General features: G+C 37.2%; 1 pseudogene; it reads right to left on the bottom strand.

Moving 5' to 3' along the window:
• Positions 1 to 49: 49 nt before the first annotated feature.
• On the bottom strand, positions 50 to 14,004 carry LOC127851009 (ATP-dependent Clp protease ATP-binding subunit clpX-like, mitochondrial; annotated as a pseudogene).
• Between the last annotated feature and the right edge of the window lie 382 nt (positions 14,005 to 14,386).

Below are 14,386 nucleotides of genomic sequence, written 5' to 3' on the forward strand. Positions count from 1 at the left end.
TTCTAGATCAACTAAAAGAGATATTTATAATTAAAGCAAATAACATACATACCGTGCAATTATTTATTTAACTCTTTATTACTATTCTGCATCATGGCAATGCAACAACAGTCATTTAGTGACATCAATAACGATCTCAATAGATGTACTCATCAGTTTATAGGGCTGACAAATGGAGATCTACATTTATATTCTATTGATTAAAAAAAATGTGTCTTAAGATACATGCAAATAAACATCAACTTATTACATATTATTGTTTTAACACATTATGCTATAGTAAATCTGCATTAGCCCACGTTGTGAGCACCTGTAAATATTTAACAAACATCAATAACCAACATCTTTGTACATCAAACATATAAGAGGGCCATGATGGCCCGAAGCACTTACTTGCCAAAAAAAAGGAAAAAGGAAGCACTTGCTGCTTAATTCATACAATAAGTTGATCTTATTTAATACTAGAACATAATACATTCTTTTGGAAATGGTACCAAAACTGTATGTTACTGGTATATGTCACTGTTAAAGTGTTTTGGACATTACACTATTAAATACCCATACACCATCCAATACACAAACACACTGATCATACAATTCAATAATCACAAACAACAAAACACACTTTTAATGCCTTAAATTCATGAGTTACCTGTGCATAGCAAAAATTAACAACTAAATAAATAATTATTATGATATACAAGCCTATATAAGGTTTGGAAATTATTTTAAATGATGTCGATATTTATTGAATACTTATTTTCTGGTCACAACGTGTAATGACAATTCAATTCCCTTCTAAAAACCTCAATTAAAAGTTCATAATCATCATCTGCAAATACCTTATGACCAAAATCATTTAATTATTTGTAGTTGTGTGTGATTAAACAGTTTGTTACAACTGATATTTGCGTAATAACACTAGTGCAATTGTATTTTTTGTCTTTCGGAAAGTCCCCAGTAGCGATCAGCTGGATGTCTTGTTTGCTATGTCTGCCTCCACATCCTCCTTCACATACACAGGCAGTGTGTTCTTCCTCACCACATCCTCTGTGACTATGACAGACTTAATAGATGAACCCGGCTGCTCGTATGAAGCCTTGATTAAGCACTTGTCCTGAAACAGTACATGATAGTCAATATAGTGTGGTTGCCTTGATTAAGCACTTGTCCAAAATCAGAAAAGGTCAATTATAGAGTGTGATTTCCTTGATTAAGCCTTGAGTGTGCACTTGTCCTGAAATCAGTACAGGTCAATAGAGTGTGATTGCCTTGATTATACACCTGTCCTGAAATAAGAAAAGGTCACTTATAGAGTGGGATTGCCTAAATTAAGCACTTGCCCTGAAATCAGTAGAGCTCAATTAAATGTGATTGCCTTGATTAAGCGCTTGTCCTGAAATCAGTAGAGAATAGTAAATAGATTGTGATTTGCATGTGTAAGATTGGAAAAATACCTTTTAATTGAATACAAGATTGTGATTTGAATATGATATTGATCCTTGATAATGCACTTATCGGAAATGAACTAACAAGTGTAAATTGCATGTGTTTGATATTCAGGCTTAAGTTATTTTGATTTGCATATGTGTGATAAGCAGCCTTGAAAATGCTCTTATCTGGAAATCAATGGATTTGAATTGCATATACTGGTATGTGTGGGCTCTGCAGACTATTCTTTTCCTAAATTAAATGAGTGTGATTTGCTCATTCTTGTAAGTGTGAGTGAGGCAGACTTAACTTTTCCTTCATACAATGAGTGGGAATTTTTGCAAGTAATGATATACAGTACTCATAATAAATGCATTTGTTCTGATATTAGTGTTATCGCAGGTGAGTGGTATTCAAAATTAAAATGCCCCATTACTAAGACAAGTGGACCCTGAACATCCTTACACCTGAGAAACTAAAGCCTGGTGGAATCATTCTTGAGACACCTGATTTGGGGTTCTTTAGAAGATGGGAATATTTTAAACATTAGTCTATATAAAACACTTCACACAAACACATTGGTGTGATCAATGTTAAAGGGACCGTCAACCGGGATTAACGAAAAAAGAAAAATACCGTATTTTTTAACAATAATTAGTTTGTATTGATTAAACAAGGGCTGCTTGTAAAGCATGCATGCCCCCCATATGGGCTGTCAGTTGTAGTGGCAGCCATTGTGTGAATACGTTTTTTGTCACTGCGACCTTGACCTTTGACCTAATGTAAGATATCATCCAGAAACCATTGTACTCTTTCGAGTCACTGTGACCTTGACCTTTGACCTAGTGACCTGAAAATCAATAGGGGTCATCTGCCAGTCATGATCAATGTACCTATGAAGTTTCATGATCCTAGGCGTAAGCATTCTTGAGTTATCATCCGGAAACCATTTTACTATTTTGAGTCACTGTGAGCTGTCAGAGGACAGCGCGCTCGACTATTTGAATGCTTGACATATTCAATAATTTATTAGACGATCTTTCAAAAATAAAAAAAGGAAAAAAATAAAAAAATTGGGGGGGGGGGGGGGGGTAGGGGGGTGAGAGGGGGGTATAATGTGGGGTTGTGGTAATTTATTAGATGTTTAAAAAGAAAATAAAAAAATGGGGGGGGGGTAGGGGGGAGTGAGAGGGGGGTATAATGTGGGGTGTGGTTATTTATTAGATGTTTTAAAAAAAATGTTTTTTTTTGGGGGGGGATGGGGGGGGGGGGTAGAGGGGGGTTAGAGGGGTATAATGTGGTGTTGTGGTAATTTATAAGATGTTTGGAAAAAAAAAATTTGGGGGGATGGGGGGGGGTAGGGGGGTGGGGCGGTGAGAGGGGGGGTATAATGTGGGGCGTGGTAATTTATTAGAAGTTTAAAAAAAAAAAATTGGGGGGGGGGTGGGGGGGGGGTAGGGGGTGGGGTAGGAATTATTAGATGTTTTAAAAAAAAAAAATTGGGGGTGGGGGGGTGGGGGGGGTAAGGGGGAGCAGTGAGGGGGGGTTAAAATGTGGGTGTGGTGGTAATTTACTAGATGTTTTTAACAAAAAAACTTGGGGGGGGGGCGTGGGTAGGGTTAGGGGGAGTGAGAGGGGGGTATTAATGTGGGGTTTTGTAATTAATTAGTGTTTTAAAAAAATTTAAACAAATTAATTTTTTTTTTTTGGGGGGGGGGCTAGGGGGGTGAGAGGGTTGGTATAACTGTTGGGTGACTGTGTAATTTAATAAGATGTTTGCAAAAAAACATTGGAAGGGGGGGTAGGGGGTGGAGGGCGGTGACGAGGGGGTAGGTATAATGTGGGGCGTGGTAATTTATTAGAAGTTTAAAACAATAATAAATGGGGGGGGTGGGGGGGGTAGGAGGGCTCTGGAAAGAGTGAGGGGGTTTACTCATTTGGGTGTGTGTGGTCATTTATTAGAGGTTTTAACAAAAAAAAATAGTGGGGGGGGGGCGATCGGGGGGAGTTAGGGGTATAATGTGGGGATGGGTCAATTTCTAAGATGTTTTAAAAAAATAAAAATAAAATTAGGGGTGGGTAGAGGGAGGAGTGAGAGGGGGTATAATGTGGGGTTTGTAATTAATCCTAGATGTTTGAAAAAATAAAAATAAATTAATTTTTTTTTTTTGGAGGGGGGGGGGGGGGTAGGGGGGGTGGGGGTGAGAGGGGGGTATCATGTGGGGTGTGGTAATTTATTAGATGTTTAAAAAAAAATATTATTTTTTTTTGGGGAGGGGGTGGGGGGTGAGAGGGGGGTATAATGTGGGGTGTGGTAATTTATTAGATGTTTAAAAAAAATTGAGGGGGGTGGGGGGGTGAGAGGGGGGTATAATGTGGGTGTGGTAATTTATTAGATGTTTAAAAAAAAAATTGGGGTAGGGGGATGGGGGGGTAGGGAGGTACCGGGGAGTGAGAGGGGGGTATAATGTGGGGTGGGGTAATTTATTAGATGTTTAAAAAAAAATTGGGGGGAGTGGGTGGGAGGGTGGGGGGAGTGAGAGGGGGTATAATGTGGAGTGTGGTAATATTTAAGATGTTTAAAAAAAATTGGTGGGGGTGGGGGTGAGAGGGATGTATAATGTGGGGTGTGGTAATTTATTAGATGATGTTTAAAAAAATAAAATTGGGGGGGGGGGTGAGGTTGGGGGGTGGTTGGGAATATAGGTTGGGGTGATGTTGGTAAACAAGTATGCAAAATATAAAAGCAATATGTCAAGGGACAAAGAAAAAAATAACAAATGATCTCATACTGACATGAACAAATATCCTCTATTTATTAAACATGAAATTTAAACTTATTGCATTTGTTTCCCTTGTAAATAAGAAAGATATAATAGTGTATTACCTCCCCTGTCCTGCTTATATTTATATTTATCAACAAAATTAAACATTAACACAATATTTAATATACAAAATATACAAAAAAATCTCATATTCTGAATATATTTTTACTGATCCACTGTATTTTACTAAAAGGATGATGTTTTCATTGGACTGATAATTATAGATTATGATTACAGACCAGTTGCTTCAGTTATATTGTTCAGAGTTCGCCCTGTTGGTCGCGTATGCGTTCTTAAGTTATCATCCAAAAAACCATTTTACTATTTCGGGTCACCGTGACCTTAACCTTTGACCTAGTGACCTCAAAATCAAGAGGGGTCATCTGCGAGTCATGATCAATGTACCTATGAAGTTTCATGATCCTAGGCCCAAGCGTTTTTGAGTATTCATCCGGAAACCACCTGGTGGATGGACCGACCGACAGACCGACCGACCGACAGACCGACCGACAGACCGACATGTGCAAAGCAATATACCCCCTCTTCTTCAAAGGGGGGCATAAATATCACGACTGCTATAATACATAACTTGATTTTAAGTATATTCGGTAATTAAATTGTGCGATGTGAAATAGAAAGTACATCAGGAAAATAGGTGCCATAAGGATCTACACACTATAAATAACGCAAGTAGATGGATAATTTGACATTTAAAATACATTTGTGTATATACAATTCACTACGCATGTACAATTTGCATTCATGGGTTTACCATGTGACGATGATGATCAAATATATTTGCGTTATTTATACCGGGTAGTTAACTGGCAGTTACCTGGTACCTGTACCCAGTAAAATTTATTACCGAATATACTGAAAATATGAAAACTCAACAACTTTTTTCAAGTTATGTAATATACCAATCGTGATATTTTAATCAATATAAACTAATAATTGTAAAAAATACGGTATTTTAGAACTTTTCTTTTTTGTATGGTCAATTGCGGTTGAAGGTCCCTTTATATCCAGAAGCATAATTTCGACAAACTTAGAAGAGAACAAGTATCTAATATAAGGTTCCAAATCTTACACATACATATGGGCCTTGTTCTTTCACCCACCGAAAACAGTTTTTTTTCCTAATACAGTCTGTATAAACAAGTAACCCTTACGGAGAAGCAATATTGACCCCCGAAGCCTGATTTCCGCAAAATTGTCTTAGAGCACTATATGTAACGATGTTACATAAATATAAACTGGGCCTTGGGGTTTTGGAGAAACAAGAGGGCCTGAAAGGCCCAAAGGCGCTCACCTGAGATAAAAAAGAAATGACCTGTTCTTTGCAGCCCAAGATATCAATGGAACAAATGTTCTAACCAAGTATCATGAAGAATTAACAACAAATGGCCCCTTCGGGGCCATGTTTTTTTAACAGACCTGAACCGTTTTTTAACTCTTCCAAGATATGTCCAACTTTCATGAAGATTGGGAAAAAAATGTGTCTTCTAGACTGTTCACATGTTGTCACTATATACATATAAAGAAAACTGCCCCACTCCCTGGCGGCCATGTTTTTTCACTGATCACGACCATTTTCAAACTCGTCCGAGACATCCACATAACTAATGTTTTGACAAAATTTCATGATGATTAGGCAAAACATGTGACTTCTACAGCGTTCAAAAGCTTTTTTACTATATAAATATAAGGAAAAAGACCCCCCCTGGTGGCCATGTTTTTTACCGATCCAAACCATTATCTAACTCAACTGTCCTATCCAGGTGTGGTAGTGCGGTCTCCTTTGCTTAGGCAAATGAACCGGTCACAGGACGGTTACAAGTTATGTAACTTTGTAAGCACTTATATTATGCGGAAATATTTATTTGACAAACTCTTATTTCCGGTCAGTATGAATATACTGACTGGTTGTAATTCAATTAACTAAAGTGATCAGTCAGGGACGCCTAAATACATTCAAAGAATTTATTTATAAGTGAAAACCATGGCAGCTTTAACAAAATAACTAATTTTTATTCCAAGAACTCGGAAATGAAGAACAATGACAGAAAATTAGAACAGGTACAAGCCAAGTCTAAAGAATATAAGTATCATTACAAAAAATTCAAAAATGAACAACATACAGCAAATACCTTAATGAATGTAATAAGAAGTTCAAAATCTGTCAAAAAAAACTGATATAAGTTACTGTTAGTCTAGAAAGTGCTTCAAAATCTAGTTTACAAAATAGGTCTAATTTAATCTACGGAACAATATTTATGGAGATTAGGAATCTTCAGTGAATCAAATGAAAAAATAAGAAAAATTTACTACAGTTATTGAAATAGAATAGTCTTTCTTATTTAGAAAATGCCAAATAAAAATAATCTAAATAATAAGAATAATTTAGAAAATAATGCCAAAATGTCTTGATGCTGGTGTTAAAAATAATTTCGAGTTTAATTATTTCAAAATTCCAACCTTTTTCAAGAGCTGTTAACTTTTCAAGAAAGCATCAAGAGGTGTTTGAATCAGCCCAAACAGCTTATTTTATACAGTTCAGAAGAGATCAATTGCAGAGTAGTCAATTTTCCCTCAGAACAGTGCATTTATCAATGATCAATATCTTCCCAATTCCAGAGCAGAACTAAAAATAGATTACTGAACCAGGTTAAACAAGGGAGATAAATACTGCATAAATACTTCAAAATCATGTACATGTTGTCTTTCTTTCAGTTATCTCTTAGTTGAAAGGCTTATTGTAAGTGTTAATGAATAAAACACTTATGTTAACTATGAAAATTCTGTGTTATGAAAAACTTACATAACACAGTTAATGTCACATTATATTGACATAATAAAACCAACTTTTCTACACAGGAAACCAATGTTCTGACCAAATTTCATGAAGATTGAGCAAACTAGAAAGTTAACAAGATTTTACTATAGCTATATATAGCCATATAAGGAAAAATGCCACGCCCCTTGGCAGCCATGTTTTTCAAGCCAAGGTAACCATTTTTGAACTCATCCAGGATATAATTGGGACAAATCATCTGAGCAAGCTTCATGAAGATCGGAAAATAAATGTGGCCTCTAGAGTGTTAACAAGGTTTTACTATAGCCATATAAAGAAAAATGCCCCGCCCCCTGGCGGCCATGTTTTTCAACCAACGGACATCATTTCGAACTCGTCCAAGATATCATTGGGTTTAATCTTCTGACCAAGTTTTATGAGGATCAGACAATAAATGTGGCCTCTAGAGTGTTTTACAAGATTTTGCTATAGCCATATATAGCCATATAAGGAAAAATGCCCCGCCCCTTGGCAGCCATGTTTTGCAAGCAAACGTAACAATTTTCGAACTCATCCAAGATATTATTGAAACCAATCTTTTGACCAAATTTCATGAAGATTGGACAATAATGTGGAATCTAGAGAGTGAACAAGGTAAATGTTGACGTTGCACAACGCACGACGGACAAAAGGCGATCACAAAAGTTCACCATGAGCATGTTGTGCTCAAGTGAGCTAAAAACGTAGTGTACATAATGTATGGTAAAAGGAGGGGGAATTTGACTCACAGACACATTTTTAATACAATTTGGAAGAGAACACAATAATAAGTTGCGTAACTTATACCAATCCTCTGGGCCATTTGCATTCAGAGAAGATTGGTAAACTTTTTCTTATATACTGTAAGGAAAACTAGTAAAGCTCAAGGGGGGCAAAATTTTTCTCCTAGGCTAGATTGCAACTAACTTGGTAGGGAACTGCTTTATGCTATAAATGACAGATATCAATCCTCATGGCCTTGCAGTAAGTGAGGAGATTTCCAAGTTTTCCACCATACATGTATACACATAAGGGAAACAAATTACATATTAGGGGGGGGGGGCCTTGAACCCTGGGGCATGATTTGAAGAAACTTGGTAGAGAACCACTATAATTAAGATGTTATATTACAAATATCAAACCTCTGGGCCATCCCATTTTCAGAGATTGTTTATGGTAAACATGTTACCCCGAGGTTTGGGCTAATTTTGACTCCAGGGGCATGGTTTGAACAAAATTGGTAGAGGACAAATACACGATGTTACATATGAATATTAAACCTCTGGGTTCCGCAGCTTACTTTTTAAACTCTATTATGAGACCTACATAATATGAGCGTTCTAATCAATTTGATAAACTTTGTGAGAGGGCCATACAAAGATCATGACAAATTGAAGAGACATCACAGAATCCAAATTGTTCATCATAAGATCATAAGAGCCTAGTCAATATTGCCTCCACCCCCACCATCCACTTTGAAGAGTAAAGAGTCAACCTGGGTCAACCTCCGGATAATATATTTCCTAGGCACACAACTCCCAATGGTATTGACATAATATCATTTTTACAGACAAGTTTTGTGAACATAAACCCTAGTAGACCAATCTACTCGGCTGGCAGCGCGATTCTATATACTTACCACTACAGATCTCAGTCCCACGGGCACCTGTCTGTTTCTCCATGGCAACCTGGGGCCACAGAAGCAAGGCTTCCTCGTGAACTTCAGCTCACACTGTACAATAAAAAAAATGGACTAGAGCTAGTCACAAAGTGTTACCCCTGAATTACCTCTGACGCCAACAACTGTCATACTATGTACGAAGTTGATTACTTCTCTTCTGCTTTGATAGTATAATTTTCATTTCATGTCAGTCAACTAATATAATCATCATAAAGAACTATTTGAAGTTGAATATATCTAGTAGTTCATAAAGTTTATATGAACTTAAAAGATTATAATGAATCAATTAAACAAGAAACATATAATGCCAACAAACTTGGTTTACAACTATTCATAAATAAATTTAGATGATTGTAATAAACTTTGAAAGCAAGGTCTAAGACGAAGCTAAATCTGCCTACACACAAAATTACACCACAATACCTCCATTTAAACTCAAGTTATTGAGTGGTACTTATTTTTCTTTTAAATAACAATGACCTTGACTAAATTGCGCAATTTTTCATCCCACCCTACGTCTGCAAGTAAGCTACCTAAATACTAAATTGCAAGACAATACCTCAATCTCAGTACAAGTTATCCAGCCAATTTTAAGTATATTTTAGTGACCTTAAACCCACTGTGCACTATTATCCAAAACACATAGCACTGCTTGACCATGAATATAATAAGTACACTACAGCCTAGCTCGTCCATGCTGAATAGCTGCTGGTACTGCTTGACCAGAGCATTATAAGTACACTACAGCCAACATTGTCCATGCTGAATAGCTTGAATAGCTGCTGGTACTGCTTGACCAGAGCATTATAAGTACACTACAGCCAACATTGTCCATGCTGAATAGCTTGAATAGCTGCTGGTACTGCTTGACCAGAGCATTATAAGTACACTACAGCCAACATCGTCCATGCTGAATAGCTTGAATAGCTTCTGGTACTGCTTGACCAGAGCATTATAAGTACACTACAGCCAACATCGTCCATGCTGAATAGCTTGAATAGCTGCTGGTACTGCTTGACCAGAGCATTATAAGTACACTACAGCCAACATTGTCCACGCTGAATAGCTTGAATAGCTGCTGGTACTGCTTGACCAGAGCATTATAAGTACACTACAGCCAACATCGTCCATGCTGAACACTACAGCCTACCTGGTCCATGCTAAATAGCTGCTGGTACTGCTTGACCAGAGCATTATAAGTAAACTACAGCCAACATTGTCCATGCCAAATACACTTCAGCCTACCTCATCCATGCTGAATAGCTGCTGGTACTGCTTGACCAGAGCGTTCTGTGGCTCTGTTAGGATCTTGACCAGCATGTCTTCACTGAGTGAGTGCAGGGGAACCACAACGGGAATGCGGCCCACAAACTCCGGGATCAGTCCAAATGCAATCAGGTCAGTATCTTCCACTTCTAGCAACAGACGATCTTTCTCCTCGTTTTGCTCTTTCACTGACAGCTTGTTGATGCTTGGGTTTGTTAGAGGTGTATTACTGCCATCTGATTTGGCATCATCATTGTTGATATCCGCAGGGGATCCAAATCCAAGCAACTGTTAAATATTGATTTGTTTACAGTTATTTTGCTTAAAGGAATCAAACATAAAATTACATGTAGCAGAATTGTAAACTTGAGGGTACCTTTTACTAATAGCTGTTCTATACATTATTACACTTGGATTAAATCTAAATAATTTGAATGTCAGTGAAGTTGAAATACGTTAAAAATTTAAAACGTCTTTCACTAAAGGTGATATCATGACAGAAATCCTCTGATTATTAAAGGTCTTGAGTTATCAAGGTGCCCATATACAAATAAGAAAGATTCCTTAAGTTACCTATATGAGTATATAAAATGTTCAATTACACTTAACCCTTATATAAATATAACAATAGCTTAAGTTCATAACACTTTTGTTTTTCATTTTACAGTTTTAAGTGTATTATGCTATTATATAAGAAAATAACATAACTAGGATGTCAATTTTTCCTTTTCACATGTGTGATAAAACATCCTTTATTTGTATTGCAGCTATTACATGGTGTGATAGACTTTTCTTTCTCAGACATTTTGTACACCACATGCTCAATTTATCAAGTTATTGTTGCTCAAATTCAAAGTGGTCACTTCTTATGAAGCAATTATGACTTTGTCAGGATTATGAGATTTGTTCAAGCTACTGTAAGTTTTTGAGTTATTTATACTGAAGATAATTAACCCTTTCAGTGCTGAAACCAAATTTTGAAGGCCTTTGCAAACAGTTTGGATCCAGATGAGACACCACAAAACGTGGCGTCTCATCTGGATCCAAATGTTTGCTATTCTGATAGTATTCTTTGAAAAACATATTGAAGAAAATGCTTATGTTAGAAATTCTACAGACGACATTTCAGCAGACAACAAATTTCCCAGCATGCAAAGGGTTAAGTTATACAATATTAAAGCACCTTAACACTTTTCCGCTTTTAATGACTTTTCCAGACCATTGAATGCCCCGGCTGCAATAAAGAGAATGTTGCTGGTGTCCACATCAACTGTCTCCCTGCTGAGGGACTTGGTGCGTCTGTCAGCGACCTTTACCACGGTACCCTCCAGCATCTTAAGCATGGCTTGCTGGACCCCCTCCCCTCCCACATCCTTGAACACTGGGCTGCTACCCGGGCCTGACCTGCGGGATATCTTGTCTACTTCGTCTACGAAGATTATACCTGAAAATGTATAATGTATACCAGGTAATCATAGAGTAATATGCTTACCAATTCATTTCAACAATTAGACTAGATCTTGACCTTAACAGGATTCATTTTATGTGAGAATGAGAGAAACAGAAATTACTGTACCTGAAATAGAAAAGCAACAAACATAAAATAAATTCACACACATGACAATGAAATTCACATAGTAAGATAAAATAAAGTTGGAGTGCAAGTACAGTAAATGCGCATGCAGTTCCACAAGTGAAAGTTTCAACATAATACCCATATATAGTTAAAGTAGCAATTTGGTTTTCAATGATATTGAATGTATAGGGGAATAGGACAAAAAGAATGTCCATAATAAATTCTGGAATACAAGCCCAGAAGCTCACACAATTTGAAACAAGAACTCCACTGTCGGAGACATATGGCCCCCCAAACAGGGTTTTGAACTAGTGACCCAAATTTCAATAGGGGTCTTCTACTGTCCAACGCCAATGCACATGTGAAGTATCAAGCCTGTCAGTCAATTAGTTGATGAGTTATTGATCGGAAACAAATTTCACACTTATAGAGACAGTGACTTTGACCTGGTGACCCCAATTTCTATAGGGGTCATCTACTGTCCAAGGACAATGCACATACAAAGTATTATGTGAATCAGTAGACGAGTTATTGATCAGAAACTATTTCACACATGGTGTGTCAGTGACCTTGACCATTGACCTAGTGACTCCAATTTTATAATGGGTCATCTACTATCAAATGTCAATGCACATGTAAAGTAGCAAGTCAATTGGTCTATCTGTTGATCGCAAACAATTTTCACTCTTAGTGTGACAGTCACATTGACCTTTGATCTATTGACCCCAATTTCAATAGGGGTCATCATCTGGCAAAAGCCAATGAACATGGGAAATATCAAGCCAATTGGTCAATCCGTTCACAAGTTATTGATTGGAAACAATTTCACTCTAAGAATGACAGTGACCTTAACCTTGACCTAGTGACCCCAATTTTCACTCTTAGTTTAACAGTTACCTTGACTTTTGACCTATTGACCCAAAGTTCAATAGGGGTAATCTCCTCACAAGGCAAATGCACATGGGAAGTTTCAAAACTATTTTGCGCTGAAAGGAAGTAAAACAGTTGAGAAGGGGAGAAATCACAGACCCTGCTGACACTTCTCCACATTGCCGTCTGCATTCTGCAGTAACTTGGCAACCATGCTCTCCACATCCTCGCTACGTAGCCTGCAGAGGTCATGGTCGTGCAGTCTGCACTGGCAAAGGGAACCTCCAGAATCTTAGCAATCGTCTCAACCAGTAATGTCTTGCCTGAAATGAAAAATACATTGCAGCAAAAATACATCAGACTTATTTTCCCAATTGTTGGTGTTGTTTATTTACAGAAGATAGCACTTATCATTGTCTTCTATCAATAAATGAAGATTTATTAGGTCTATTTATATTAATGAAGCTATCTTTTGGACAAGAAACCAGTTTTAAAATCAATTGATTTCTGTTCAAACGATTTACAAGGTTTGAAAGTTTTTAAGCTTGTTAAGCAAATTTAGAAAGCTATGAACAGTAAAGCCATCAAAACAAGAATGATTTGTTATTACTTTACTAAATTATGACACATTTTCCTAATCCCATGATTCATGCTTACCTGAGCCAGTGGGTCCCAGCATGAGAATGTTGCTCTTCCCCAGGATGATGTCATTGTCTGTCTCTGCACCTTGCTCCCTGCAGAGGTTATGTCGCACATTCTTATAGTGGTTGTACACCGCCACTGCAAGCCTCTCTTTGGCGTGGTCCTGTCCTATCACATGCTTGTCAAGGAACCTTTTAAGCTAGAAATGAATAAAGAATAACATGTAGAAATTAAGTACAATTATAATTTGCATAGTTGAGATTAAACAAACATACTTATTCTCATTTTATAATCATATTTACTGTGGACATCTTTAAACAAGAGGGCCTGAAAGGCCCAAAGTCGCTCACCTGAGATAACAAGATATTATTGGGACAAATCTTCTGGCCAAGTTTCATGAAGATCGGACAGTTAATGTAGCCTCTAGAGTGTTAACAAGATTGTACTATAGCCATATCAGGAAAAATACCCCGGCCCTTGGAAGCCATGTTTTTCAAGCATTGAGTTGAGAAATATATGTTTGCAGGTTGTATAAAGAAGGGCATTTATCTCCACAAGTGCTTGAAGCGATCTGAACAGTAAATGAACTTGTCCAAGGTATAATGCCCACAAACACAACCACCAAGTTTTATGATAGTTCTAATGAAACTATTTGAGTAAATGAGCGGACATCATTATCATTGACACCACATGCCTGCCCCCCCATCAATCGTATTCCCATAGCTGACCCAATTCTTAAACAGGGTACCAACATCCAACCAATACCTTATATATAAATTCAAACCTCTTTTGGTGTGGGCAGCTGCTTTTCCTTTGCAGAATCAACAGGGTCTGGTATAATGATGTAATGGTCACTTTGTGCAGCGGATACATCGGCCATGTCCTGAATTGCAACAAAAGTGCAATTGCACAGGTATATACGTATAAATAAAATCAGTTTTTAAAGATTTGAGAAAGTGTCAATAAATTTTTAAAGTTTGTGTGTATGCCATTTCCTGTCAGTAGGTAATATCAGATCCCAAACATATTTAATGATCTCCTCGTTCTAGAAATATCATGCATAAACCATTTTTAAAAACAAGCTCAAATGTACTTGACTTTTGACCTGATAACTTCAAAATTGAAATGCAATATCCTTTCCTGCAATCAACCACTACATGATGATGGTAGGTAGAGAAGTCAGGGCTCTCGGAAACGCTTAAATTCTTGTACCCATAAATTTGAAAAATGAGGCCTATTTGAAACCAATTGAGAGTCCAAAG

Source organism: Dreissena polymorpha, chromosome 11 (assembly GCF_020536995.1).
Source record: "Dreissena polymorpha isolate Duluth1 chromosome 11, UMN_Dpol_1.0, whole genome shotgun sequence".
Taxonomy (NCBI): domain Eukaryota; kingdom Metazoa; phylum Mollusca; class Bivalvia; order Myida; family Dreissenidae; genus Dreissena; species Dreissena polymorpha.